Source organism: Lygodium microphyllum, chromosome 14 (assembly GCF_053477565.2).
Source record: "Lygodium microphyllum isolate KBCC chromosome 14, Lygodium_microphyllum_v1.1.10, whole genome shotgun sequence".
Classification (NCBI taxonomy): domain Eukaryota; kingdom Viridiplantae; phylum Streptophyta; class Polypodiopsida; order Schizaeales; family Lygodiaceae; genus Lygodium; species Lygodium microphyllum.
The window spans coordinates 17,081,724-17,094,740 of NC_141148.1; the positions used below are offsets into that span (position 1 = coordinate 17,081,724).

At 41.7% G+C, this 13,017-nt stretch overlaps 1 long non-coding RNA gene across 1 annotated transcript in view; it reads right to left on the reverse strand.

Moving 5' to 3' along the window:
- Positions 1–6,130: 6,130 nt before the first annotated feature.
- LOC148025366 (uncharacterized) overlaps positions 6,131–13,017 on the reverse strand; it is a 107,284-nt gene continuing 100,397 nt past the window's right edge. Inside the window, exon 4 of the long non-coding RNA XR_015693059.1 lies at positions 6,131–6,361. This is a non-coding gene — a long non-coding RNA (uncharacterized LOC148025366). The remainder of the gene's footprint in view (positions 6,362–13,017) is intronic.

Genomic DNA, 13,017 nt, shown 5'->3' on the forward strand with positions numbered 1-13,017 from the left:
GACAAAATGCGCTCCACAATGGACTGTGGTGTCATGGCAAGGTTTGAGCAAGAGAGCCGGCGACGAGCAATGGATCCGAACACGGTTGTGGATGAGATGGAGTATTTTGGAAATTTGCAAAGTATTATTACGGTGGATTACCGTAGCTTCTCCATGATAATATTCGATGTGCAGTGGTTCAAAGTGGTACTTGGAGGAGCTGGCGCAACAGTTCGACGAGGTCCATCTGGATTTCTCGAAATAGATTCCGAAAAAAAATGGATGGATTTGCGCGACACCTTTGTGTTGCTGGCCCATTGTGAACAGGTACAACTAGTCATTTGCTTGCTAATTGTAATACGACATGGTTTATGTCACAATGGTTTGAAGACAGTTTGTAAGTGTTTGTGAACAGGTAATCTTCTATCCAAATCCTCGACAACCTCGATGGTGGTATGTTATACCTTCAACTCCTCGAGGTGCAAGAGTATACAATCAAAGCGATGTTCCAGGCATAGATGAAGAAAATATGCAAATAGAGGGATCGAAATTACAAGGGGTGGAGGCCACCGCAAGCTTGGAGCCCGCATCGGCTAACAATGATGGAAATACAGAAGTCGTAGAATTTTTTGAGAACGAGGCAGACTCGTTCTTTTGTGGTGACATGTCTATCGACCTTCCAATGTATGCAGAGTTGTGTCATGAGATTAACATGGGACCATAGAATACTTCATTCTTGGAGAATTGTATTACTCGATTCGTTGTTTAGATATTCCATAAAGGTAGATAAGATATGCATTTTAAGAGGGATTTTTCAAAAATGATTTATATTAATGTGCTTTGTATAGTTTAAATTGATTATTCTAACATTATTTTTTATCTGTGCAGGTATCGACATTTTCAGGATGAGTCGAGGGATGAGCGATGAGGAGTTTCAGGAGATGATGGCACGTATGTCTCTAGATCAGCTCGCGAGATTCAGAGAGATGGCAGATCAGGAGCTGTCTCGTTCTTCGTCATGGCGCTCTGCTAGATCAGCTTCAGCGCGATCAGATGCTTCAGCTTCGAGCACACGATCTCGACGCTCGCGACTTGGGCCAGACGGAGGGACTGCGACTGCAGGAGGATCAGGGGGGTGCTGTTGTGGAGACACGGACGCGGTGTCTCCGTCTTGTCGTTCAACTGGAGCTCGGTCACCTCCAGGATTTGTCACACCTGTGGGGATGTCCACTCCAATTACTCCGGCTTTTGCGCAGCCGTCGGCAGATGTCACGCCTTTTGGTGGCACTCCTTTTGGTGGCACCCCCTCTGGTGGCACCCCTTTGAGTGGCACTTCGGGAGAGGGTACCCCCGTCGGTACACCGGATGTTCAGGGGTCTCCTGGATATGCCCAGGAGCGTGGACGGAGATGGGAGAGGGCCCATACAAGGCACACTCCTAGGGATTATGGATACCTAGTGGATGGCAGGTCAGGAGCCATCATCATGAATGATGAGGGGAGGAGGGTGATGGCTCGCATGAGGGAGTTGTGCCAACAAGTTTTTCGGCACAACGTCCTAGATCATTGGAGGAACATACCGGAGGGGAGCAAGGAGTACATAGTAGCATCCTTGCACGAGGAGTTCCCGGTGCCAGCCGCAGTGGATAGATTCTCTACGGACTGGATGATGGATTGCATGCGTGCATACATGTCACATAGACGATCTGACGCACGCAAGGCAATCAAGAGTGGGGCTCCAAAGCCCGAGTGGTTAGATATAGACGACTGGCGCCGACTGAGGGAGGAGGCTACAAATTCGCCAGGACGTTGGAGTCAGCAGCGGGAGGCGGCGAGGGCACGAATCGAGGCCGGATCGGTACATCATCTTGGGAGTGGCGGCCACAGGACATATTTGGAGGACTTTGTAAGTTTCTCTTTTGTTTTGCTTATTTGTTTTTTTGAGATATTCTTTGTACTGACAATCATGTTTCTAATAGTTAGCATTTTGTTTTCTTTGCAGCACTCCATTACAAATAGCGATCCGCAAGGCCTTGAGACTCGATATGCAGAGAGGCACGGTCTCAGATCATTGATTGACCGATTGTATAAACGCGGCGGCCCAGTAAGTCACTCATCTTTCTTGTCCGTGGTTACCATGAGATATTTGAATGCATTATTGTATGGTGGATTGATATGTTGTTTCTTTTTCTGCAGAATCCGTTTGATGCTCCTTTACAGCGGGAAGAGCTTTCGGGGGACGACGATTTGTAGCTCGCCCTTGGATCCTTAGAGCTCACATACCTTTAGTTTTTAGTCGCCCGATCTATGTAGACATTTTCTATGTATTAGTGATATTGTTTTATGATTGTACCAATCGCATTTTATGTGATATCATGTATTTATTTCATCTATCAGTTTTATGATTTCAGTATACATTCTTTTTGTTTGCAAACGCTTTGTATGCAGCAGTGCAAAAACTATTTTGTATGGCTCTCATACAGCACACAGTGCTATATGTGGCAGGGCAGCTTGCTGCCCTGCCACAAAAAAAAAATTTCTCTGTTACCATCGCTATTTGCGTCGCAAATTTATTGCACACGTCGCTATTGTCGTCGCTATCAGTGTCGCAAATTGTCCGACGCATATAGCGACGATTCTATGGCATTGTCAATAACGACGCTTTTTGCGACGACGGGGGCAAATTTTGTTGTTTGTATTTTCGTCGCTTTAAACGTCGCTATAAGGTCTATATCTTGTAGTGTAGGAAGCGAAACCCTAAGAACAAGGTGGGACCTTAAAAGAGAAACCCTAGAATTAGGTGGGGCTGCTTCCTATGCTAAAAACACTTGCTGTTGTTTCTTTTTTTAAATTTGTGCATGTATTGATGGTTGCACAAGAATGATTAATTGTGCTTGTAGCAGTTAGATCTGATTGTAAATATATAATCAGGATAATAAGAGGAAAGATCGTGCTATGTCTCCCCCACGGCTAGACGCAGAACCTTACTCCAAGGGGGATTGTTTTGTACCACCACAAGGAGCTTTGGACGGCCCCAATGGCAAGAGGTCACTCAATGAGGAATCCATTAGGCAGGAAGAGGCGGGAGTGCCAGGGGGCTCTAACCGTAAATCTTTCGATCGCTCCTAGGAACTGCCTGACCCTCACGCGAATCAGAATGGGATCCTGAAGTCCCCGATACTAGTGAAGGGACGGAAATCTTAGAGGCTTTGCTTTCTTCTACACAGACAGAAGAGATTTTCCGATGAACTGAGATTTTATCTTCTGCATAGGCAGAAGGGGAAAAGCATTGTAAATAACTTTTGCAAAATAATAAATAAGTATACTTTGCCAAAAGATTATTTTTCTATGCCTTTGTGTGGTGTTGTAAAATTACGCAAAGGAACCTATGATAATGGATTAATTAACGAATATGCTTTTATATATCATAATTTAATGTGTTAGGTAATTAGAAAACTAAACAAAACCTTTTGTGGGAAGCGGGTGGGCGAGATCCTTGATGGATCCGTTCTACAAATGGGTGGTCCCAGTAAGTTAGGAGCTTCTTTCAAGAGATTGAATGAAAAGCTAATTAGGAGAAATTAGATAGAGCCAAGCATTGACTTACCTAGGGTCAGGTCTTAAAACCTTGATCAATAATTATCTTAGTGGAAAGGTATAGCGACTGTGCCAGAACTCCATTAAGGTTCCTTGAATCCTAACTAGTTGCCAGAAAAAAGCGTTGCACTCCATGAACCAAGGGTAACTTGGATCGCTCCAATCGGACAAGAAGCCCTTGTGGGACACCTCTGATGGAGCTAGCTGATGCATCAAGACCTCAGTTGTCAAATTAGGACCCCGAGCTTGCAGGTTGATCCTCGTGGGGACGGCTGGTACCTTCCGTTACGGGGTGGACTCTAGGAAACCTAGACGATAGACCCTGTGCATTCTTGCGAGTGCCAGGCGAAGCCATCTAGGATAGTTCCCTGATGGACCACTAAAACATGCTACTAGGGAACTGTTAGGTAGGCATGTAACAAGTGATATCAGAGCCTAATTGAAATTAAAAATATCTATGATTTTTAAGACTAACTATTCTAAGTAATAATCAGTGTGTTGATTGTTAAGGAATAAACCTTGGCAGAATAATGAAGCCTAGAACCAGTTCCTTGTTTTTTTAGCAATGTACACACCTGCGTTCAACTCCATGGATGATGAGTGGAGAAGAGAAATGATGAGGATACTCGATCACGTATATGATCCATCCCCCATGAATCGTGAAAGAAGATGGTTCTAGGATGAGCGTTATTGTTGCATCAAGGCGGGTTGATTCTTCAACATGCAGACTAATCCAAAACGCCTTGAATGGATGGAAAATTCAAAAGTAGTTGAGGCCTTTATCTTTTGTTTGTCCAGAAGGAATCCACTTATGATTAACAGTGGTCGACAGATACATTTAGACCCTTATGTCTATGACAAGGTATTGAAGATAATCCCAGCTGACAGAATTATAATCCAAGGATGTCACAAGTATCGAGATTACCATATCCATGGTTTTCCAAATCTGTCATTTTCACATTATAGGTTTCTGGATATAGACAGCAATTGGCCTACTTTCTTCTACATGAATGTAACTGATATCCATCCCTGAAAAAGAAAGATATAATGATATCCTATTTTGGAAATTGTACATAACATCTAGCATATCCTATCGATGCTTATGTATATCTACTTGTAAACATCTGTCATTTGTAAATATTCCTTACTTGTAAAAATCATAACATATGGCTACTAATTATAAAAGATAACAACGACTAAATTTTGTAAGAAAATGCTAGAAGACATGGATGATCAAGTCAAAACTATCAAACAAGACATCCAAGCTGCCAAAGATCGCCAGAAAGCTTATGCTGATCTAAGATGGAAAGAGTGCATCTTCCAAGAGGGAGACATGGTTTTCATCCGTGTACGCCCAAAGAAGAGTTCTTCGTCATTGGGAAAGTTCAAAAAGTTGAGTCCAAAGTATTGTGGACTATACAAGGTTCTCAAATGCCTAGGAGCTAATGCCTATAAACTGTAACTTTTTGATCATGTGAAAGTCCACAATGTATTTCACATTAGTCTTCTGAAAGCTTATGTGGCAAATCAAGATTATATTCTTGATGACCAGCAAACTGTAATGCCTAGTCAAGGAGCCGTTGAACTCCAGCCTGATAAGATCCTAGATGTAAAAGAGAAACCTCTTAAAAACAGAACCATTAGAGAGTATCTTATCCAGTGGAAAGACTATCCTGAGGAGGATGCTACTTGGATAGAAGAGACAGCTCTAGAAAAGCAGTTTCTCCAGTTCTTTTTGAGATAAGGACATCTCAATTCCTCTAAGCAGGAGAGGATGTAATATTCCCGCCATAACACTTCATAAAACAAATTCAAGTTTAAAATGTTTTAAAATTTACTCATTGAGTTATCACATAAGTGACCGCATGTAATATCAAATATTGCATTAAATCAATTCTACAATCCAACATGAGAAGACGCCTCAATGAACCCAACCAACAAAAAGGCAAATACGCCTCATAAATTATATTACGATGGCTTTCTCATAATATTTCCCACATTATATTTGATTTAGCATTCCCGATTCCATTTAATGCATCAAAGATCGCATTGATTTTGCAATGGCAAGACAAATCTCAAAAGCCTTAATTGGTAGACAAAGATCGCGCAAGAACGAACATGATCTTGAGTAAGTTAAGTATCAAAGAGTATGGCATGACTTTATAAACTCGATAAGTCATGAGGTAACTTGGTCAAAAAATACCAGATGAAGTCGTTTTGATGAAAAAATTACGTTTTTTAAAAAATATGCAAAAAATCATGACCTTTTTTATGCCTAGAGGGAGAGAAAGCATTTTAAAATCATCCCCATGCCACCATCCAACACGTAGGCAATCAAAAATTATTTTTTATCAAGCTTACTTAGCTCTTGATAAGTAGCCAAAAGAATGAGTGACTACATGCTTCCCCCTCATGGCTATAAATACAACCCCTCTCCTTCACAAAGAAAGCAAGAAGGAAGACCTCCTGATGATGGAAATTTTTCTCTGCATCTCTTTTCCATTCTAGTTTGAGCCTTGAAGAATGAAAATACCCCTGTTCTACCTCATTTCCATTTTCTCTACCCCTTGTTACGCCTTTCTTCCATACAACCATATCACTAAGCAAAACGCTAGGGAGATTTTTCTAAATGACTACCGACTCTCCATGAGCTACCACATTAATTCCACCTGGCATCCATGGCTCCACGAGGTCGCAAAAATTCAATAAGCCCATTTGAAGCAAAAGAAGCAAGAAACGCGGTCGATGGAGAAAATGACGTGGTAGGAATTGGCGAAACCCCTGTTACTACAAACGTGATAGAGGTAACATCTCGTCAGGTTGGAAAAAAATGATATTTTATAAACTTATTGCTATATTTGGCTTTAAATGATTATAAATGTATTTTAAAGAAAATGCATATGAACTACCACTTAGGAAAATGGCCTAAGTAATATAATAATAAACTATTCAGTGAAAAGACTCTTTCACTTGAAAAAGGATTATATGCCTATTATGAAGAAAATATTGTAATTATGGTTTATTTCGTGATATTTATTGTTATTTTGTTAATGATACATGTAATTATAATAACTAAAAAAAGATAGATGATGTTAGGAAATGAAATATTTTATAATTTTTCCTTCAAATGACCATCTCTATTTCATTTTGCTAATGATAAACATACACATATGAGTCTCATAATAATTTATAGAAAATCATTTAGATGATATCATGAAATAATCAATGCATTAAATCAATAGAAAATTATATATGAAAATATATACTAGACGCATATAAGCTAGGTGCGTAGTAATATAATTCGATGTCTAAAAGATGAAAGAAAAATTACACTTGTGATTTTTACATGCTTAGAATAAAGTTTTCAGAAAAACAATTAGCATTGCATTTATGACATAGCTAAATGAAAATTGATCTTCCTAGATAATGTTGAAAGTTTGATAAATGACCGAACATCGTCGATTAAACCATAGAATACGAGCAAAATAAAATAAAAATTATTTTCTTACTGAAAACACACACAATGTTAATATTAATGGTTATATTAGCGAGAGCATCAATATCATGAGTCGACCCATATATGAATCAACGAGAAAACCTTACCTAAAATATCAAGGATGTTGAAGCAAAAACAACTATGAAATACTCGATAACCCTGAAACAATCAGTATCAGGAAATTAAATAAATATCGAAAGTCTGTAAGACTTATTGGACATTGATAAGAATTTGTCGATACAAATTCTAATGTCTAAACAAACTTGGAAAAGCATTTGAAATCCTGCTAAGTGTGGGTTAGGGCAGGGCAATGCATGAATTGCCTGCCATAGGTATAAATGCCCGTATTATCTTTTCGGGCGAGAATACCAAGTTTTCATAAGGATAAAATAGACTTCAAATTCGCGAAATAACTTGCAGATCCAGAAAAAAAAGTTGCAAGTAGGAAGCGAAACCCTAAGAACAAGGTGGGACCTTAAAAGAGAAACCCTAGAATTAGGTGGGGCTACTTCCTATGCTAAAAACACTTGCTGTTGTTTCTTTTTTTAAATTTGTGCATATATTGATGGTTGCACAAGAATGATTAATTGTGCTTGTAGCAGTTAGATCTTATTGTAAATATATAATCAGGATAATAAGAGGAAAGATCGCACTATGTCTCCCCTACGGCTAGACGCAGAACCTTACTCCAAGGGGGATTGTTTTGTACCACCAAGAGGAGCTTTGGACGGCCCTGATGGCAAGAGGTCACTCGATGAGGAATCCATTAGGCAGGAGGAGGTGGAGTGCCAGGGGGCTCTAACCGTAAATCTTTCAATCGCTCCTAGGAACTGCCTGACCATCACGCGAATCAGAATGGGATCCTGAAGTCCCCGATACTAGTGAAGGGACGGAAATCTTGGAGGCTTTGCTTTCTTTTGCACATGCAGAAGAGATTTTCCGATGAACGCAGGCTTTATCTTCTGCATAGGTAGAAGGGGAAAAGATTGTAAATAACTTTTACAAAATAATAAATAAATATGTTTTTCCAAAAGATTATTTTTCTCTGTCTTTGTGTGGTGTCGTAAAATTACGCAAAGGAACTTATGATAATGGGTTTATTAACGAAGCTGCTTTTATATGTCATAACTTAATGTGATAGATAATTAGAAAACTAAAGAAAACCGTTTGTGAGAAGCGGGTGGGCAAGATCCCTGACGAATCCATCCTACGAATGGGTGGTCTCGGTAAGCTTGGAGCTTCTTTCAAGAGATTGAATGAAACGTTAATTAAGAGAAATTAGGTAGAGCCGAGCATTGACTTACCTACGGTCAGGTTTTAAAACCTTGATCAATAATTATCTTAGGAGAAAGGTGCAGTGGCTGTGCCAGAACTCCGTTAAGATTCCATGAATCCTAACTAGTTGCTGGAAAAAAGCATTGCACTCCATGAACCAAGGGTAACTACGATCACTCCAATCGGACAAGAAGCCCTTGTGGGACACCTCCAATGGAGCTAGCTGATGCATCAAGACCTCAGTTGTCAAATTAGGACCCCGAGCTTGCAGGTTGATCCTCGTGGGGACGATCAGTACATTCCGTTATGGGGTGGACTCTGGAAACCTAGACGATAGACCCTATGCATTCTCACGAGTGCCGGGCGAAGCCATCTAGGATAGTTCCCCGATGGACTACTAAAATGTGCTACTAGGGAATTGTTAGGTAGGCATGTGACATTGCAGCTAGTTCTTGTGATACTACGTTGTTGACCGAGGTTCACTCTATGTATGCGTTGTCCTGGCTTTCGGATTCTGGTGATTCATTTCATGTTACACCATGCTATGAGTGGTTCCACTCCTACCGCACTATCTTTGGTTCAGTTTGCTTGGGTGATGACATGTCACTTGCTATTGTTAGTGTTGGAGATGTACGGCTGCAATTCTCTACTGGCAGTACTTTTCTATTATACTATGTACATCATGTACTTGCGCTTACATGTAGTCTTATGTCTGCAGGGCAACTTGATGATGCTGGGTTTCATGCTTCATTTGGGGATTCTGCTTGGAAGATCGCCCACGGTAGACTTGTGCTTGCTAGAGGTGCCAAAGCTGGTAGTCTCTATCCTCTTGTAGTTGATGGGTCCTCTGTTGACCATGTTTTGTTAGTGGGTTCGATCCCACATGTATCTCTTTGGCATGCTCATTTAGGCCATATGTTCTTGAAGGGAATGAAAATGCTTTCTGGTTTTAGTACTTACCACCCCTTGACTACGCATGTTTTGATTCATGTGAGCATTGTCTTTATGGCAGACAAACTAGGAATACACATAAGAAGTTTGGTAGGACACGCATACCTGAGCCCTTGGCATTGGTACATTCAGATATTTGTGGGCCCATTTCCTGTCAATCTATGGGTGGTGCAAAAGTATTTTGTGATGTTTATTGATGATTTTCTGCGTAAAGTCTGGGATTATCCCATTAAGCCTAAGTCAGATGTCTTGGATGTATTTTAGAGATGGCTTGCATTGGTTGAGAACCAAACTAGGCATAGACTGAAATGCCCTAGGACTGACAATGGGGGAGAATATGTGTCATGTGCCTTTGAGAAGCTATGTGACAAGAGGGGTATTAAGTGTCAATTGACCATCCCTTATACCCCACCCCAAAATGGTTTGGCTGAGCAGATGAATAGAACCATCCAGGAGCATGTATGTAGTACGCTTAGCCATGCAGGCCTACCACAGAGCTTTTGGGCTGAGGCAGTTAGCATAGTTGTGCATATCATAAACAGATTACCTTCTAGTGGTTTAGATTTCCAAGTTGCAAAGGAGGTATGGACTGGGAGACCTCCATCTTATGTGAATCTATGTGTCTTCAGATGTGAGGCATACTGCCATGTGCCCAAGGACAAGCATAGTAAGTTGGATCCTAACAGTTTCAAATGCATTTTCCTTGGCTATGGAGATGCATGCAAAATGGGTTACTGCCTCTAGGATCCGTAGACATGGATGCGAGGCATACTGCCATGTGCCCAAGGACAAGCGTAGTAAGTTGGATCCTAACAGTTTCAAATGCATTTTCCTTAGCTATGGAGATGCATGCAAAATGGGTTACTGCCTCTAGGATCCGTAGACATGGAAAGCTATCCATAGCCATGATGTAGTCTTCCATGAAGAAAAGATGCATAGGCAGCCTAAGAAGATGGTAGAGATACGCAGTGTTATATTCTGGGAGAATCCACATGCTCCTACACAGCCAGTTGGATAGCCTGCAGTAGCAATTGGTACACATGGCCAGGGTATTGGATAGGCAACAGAGCCTATCATGAGATGGTCTACTAGAGATAGACATCCACTTGATTGATTTGAGCCCTCGGTGCATTATGTATTGGTTACAGATGCAAGAGAGCCTCTCATCTATGATAAGGCTATGTGCAAGGGTGACAATCACTCCTAGGAGAGGGCTTTGCAGTCTAAGATAGACTCCTTGCATAAGAATATGACTTGGGATTTGGTTGCATTGGCTAAGGGAAATAAGGCTCTACCATTGCAAGTGGGTGTACAAGCTAAAAAGTACACCTGGACACCCCAAGACAGCTTACAAGGCCAGATTGGTAGCAAAGGGTTTTAAGCAGGAGCATAGTGTTGACTTTGATGAGGTCTTCTCTCATGTGATTAAGATGACCACCCTGCGCTTAGTCTTGGCTTTGGTTGCATAACTTGTTGACTTGGACTTGTACTAGATGGATGTCAAGACTGCTTTCTTACATGGGGACTTGCATGATGAGATTTACATGGAGCAGCCTAAGGGGTTTGTAGAACCTGGTAGGGAGCACCAAGTGTGCAAGTTGAAGAAAAGTCTTTATGGCTTGAAGCAAGCACCTAGGAAGTGGTATCATAAGTTTGATGCCTTTATGCAGTCACACAAGGCTACAGCAGGAGTGCTATAGATCCGTGTCTTACACAAAGAAAGCCCGTGATGGCCCATTGCATATTTTGGTACTTTATGTGGATGATATACCGATAGCAGGGACATCTCATGATGAGCTGGATGCTCTTAAATCTTAGCTGAAGAAGAGCTTAGAGATGAAGGATTTAAGGCATGCCTCTCACATTCTTGGTATGTGCATTAAGCGCGACTGCATTAGGGACTACTCTACCTCTCACAGAGGTAGTACATTTATAAAGTCCTTGAGTGTTTTCACATGCAGGACATGAAGCCTATTGGTTGTCCATTACCTTCTTACATGAAGGTTTCATAGGTCAATTGTCCGCAGACAGATGAGCAGAGGTCCGAGATGGCCAAGATCCCTTATGCATCAACTCTAGGCAATTTTATGTATGCCATGATAGCTACTCATCCAGATATTGCCTTTGCAGTTGGTGTTGTGGCATGCTATATGGCTACACCTGGAAAGAAGCATCGGGATACCATAAAGGGTATCATGAGATACCTAAAGGCCACAGTAGATATGTGTATTTGCTATAGCAGCCAGGATATAGGAGTTGTGGGGTACACAGACTCTGATTATGCAGGACATGCAGATAGTAGGAAATTCACTTTTGGCTATGTATTCACCTATGCTGGAGGTGTTGTCTCTTGGATATCCAGAGTTTAGAAGTGTACGGCTCTATCTACAACTAAGGCCGAGTATGTTGCAGCCACCGAGACCTGCAAGGAGGCCATATGGTTAGGCTATTTGGTTCATGACCTTGGGATTGATGTTATACCTACACTGCATTCGGATTCTGTGAGTGCTTTTTAGCTAGCCAAGAATCCGATCTTCCATGTGAAGATGAAACACATTGAGGTGAGGTATCACTTCATAGGTCGGGTCATGGAGGACAAGTCTGTTGACCTTGTCAAGATCTCCATTGACGAAAATCCTGCAGATTTTCTCACAAAAAGCCTCACTACTAAGCGCTTTGCCTTCCTCGGGAGATTGATGGACATTGGATGAGATGATAATTTTCCTCATCTTGCGGTACATGTATACATTGTACTATCTTTTCTTTTTCTTTTCACTCCTCACTAGGGAAGATTCGCCTTTAAGTGGAAGGTTGTTGGGGTTAAAGGCACCTCTGCCTAGCCACCTGTGTATCACTACACTGACAATACCCGCCACTGCACATTGCAGGTGGCAGGCACTCGTCACCATCACTTAATTATTTATTCTTTTAGTGATAGTCTGAATAAAGGAAGGCCGGGTCACACATTGTGACTGTTGGAGTTCCCATTTTGTGTCTCTCTCTTTCTTGCTCTTGCTTTCCTACCATAGCTCTTCCAAGCAAGCTTCAATCCTTCTCACCTTTCATGTATCTCGATGGGTACATCCGTCCTAAGCAAGGGTGTTGTGGGTGGCTGGGCTATCCCTGCTTATTCGTAATCTATTGCTCCTATGTGCTCCAACTAGGAGCAATCGCACTCCATTTGCATGACTCCTCTCTTGATCTTGTATGCACTCCCTTTCTAAGACTTGGAATCCGCTCTTATCTTCTCTATCAATCTTCCCTTAGTGTTGTACTGTACAGTGTCTATGCTTGCCTCTCTCCTTGGTTTGTGCTTCTTGGCCATTGGTCTTGACTAAGCGGCTGGCCCATAGCATCTAAACTTGGCCTAGGTAGCACCACCTATGGCATGGGTGTGTCTCCTGCACGATCTTGGTCGTGCAGGTGAGATTGGTGTGCTCATGCTAGAGAGATCCTCAATCTTGTTCTCTAAGATCGGCTCAACGTCCTTGAGGTGCTCTTAGTCTTCCTTTACCCACTCCTTGACTTTGGCTATTGCCTCGAGTTGGCGCTTAGGGTGAGAATACTCCCCTACCTTGGCACTCCCTTTCTCTTCTGTCTTTGGAGCAGTGATCTCTGCCTCTACATCTGTGAGCTTCTTGCCAGACTAGTATTGTCGCACCCTCAATCTTAACTGTGACCTTTACGTTAGTCTTTTTCTTGCTTCTCCTTCGCTCTTCTT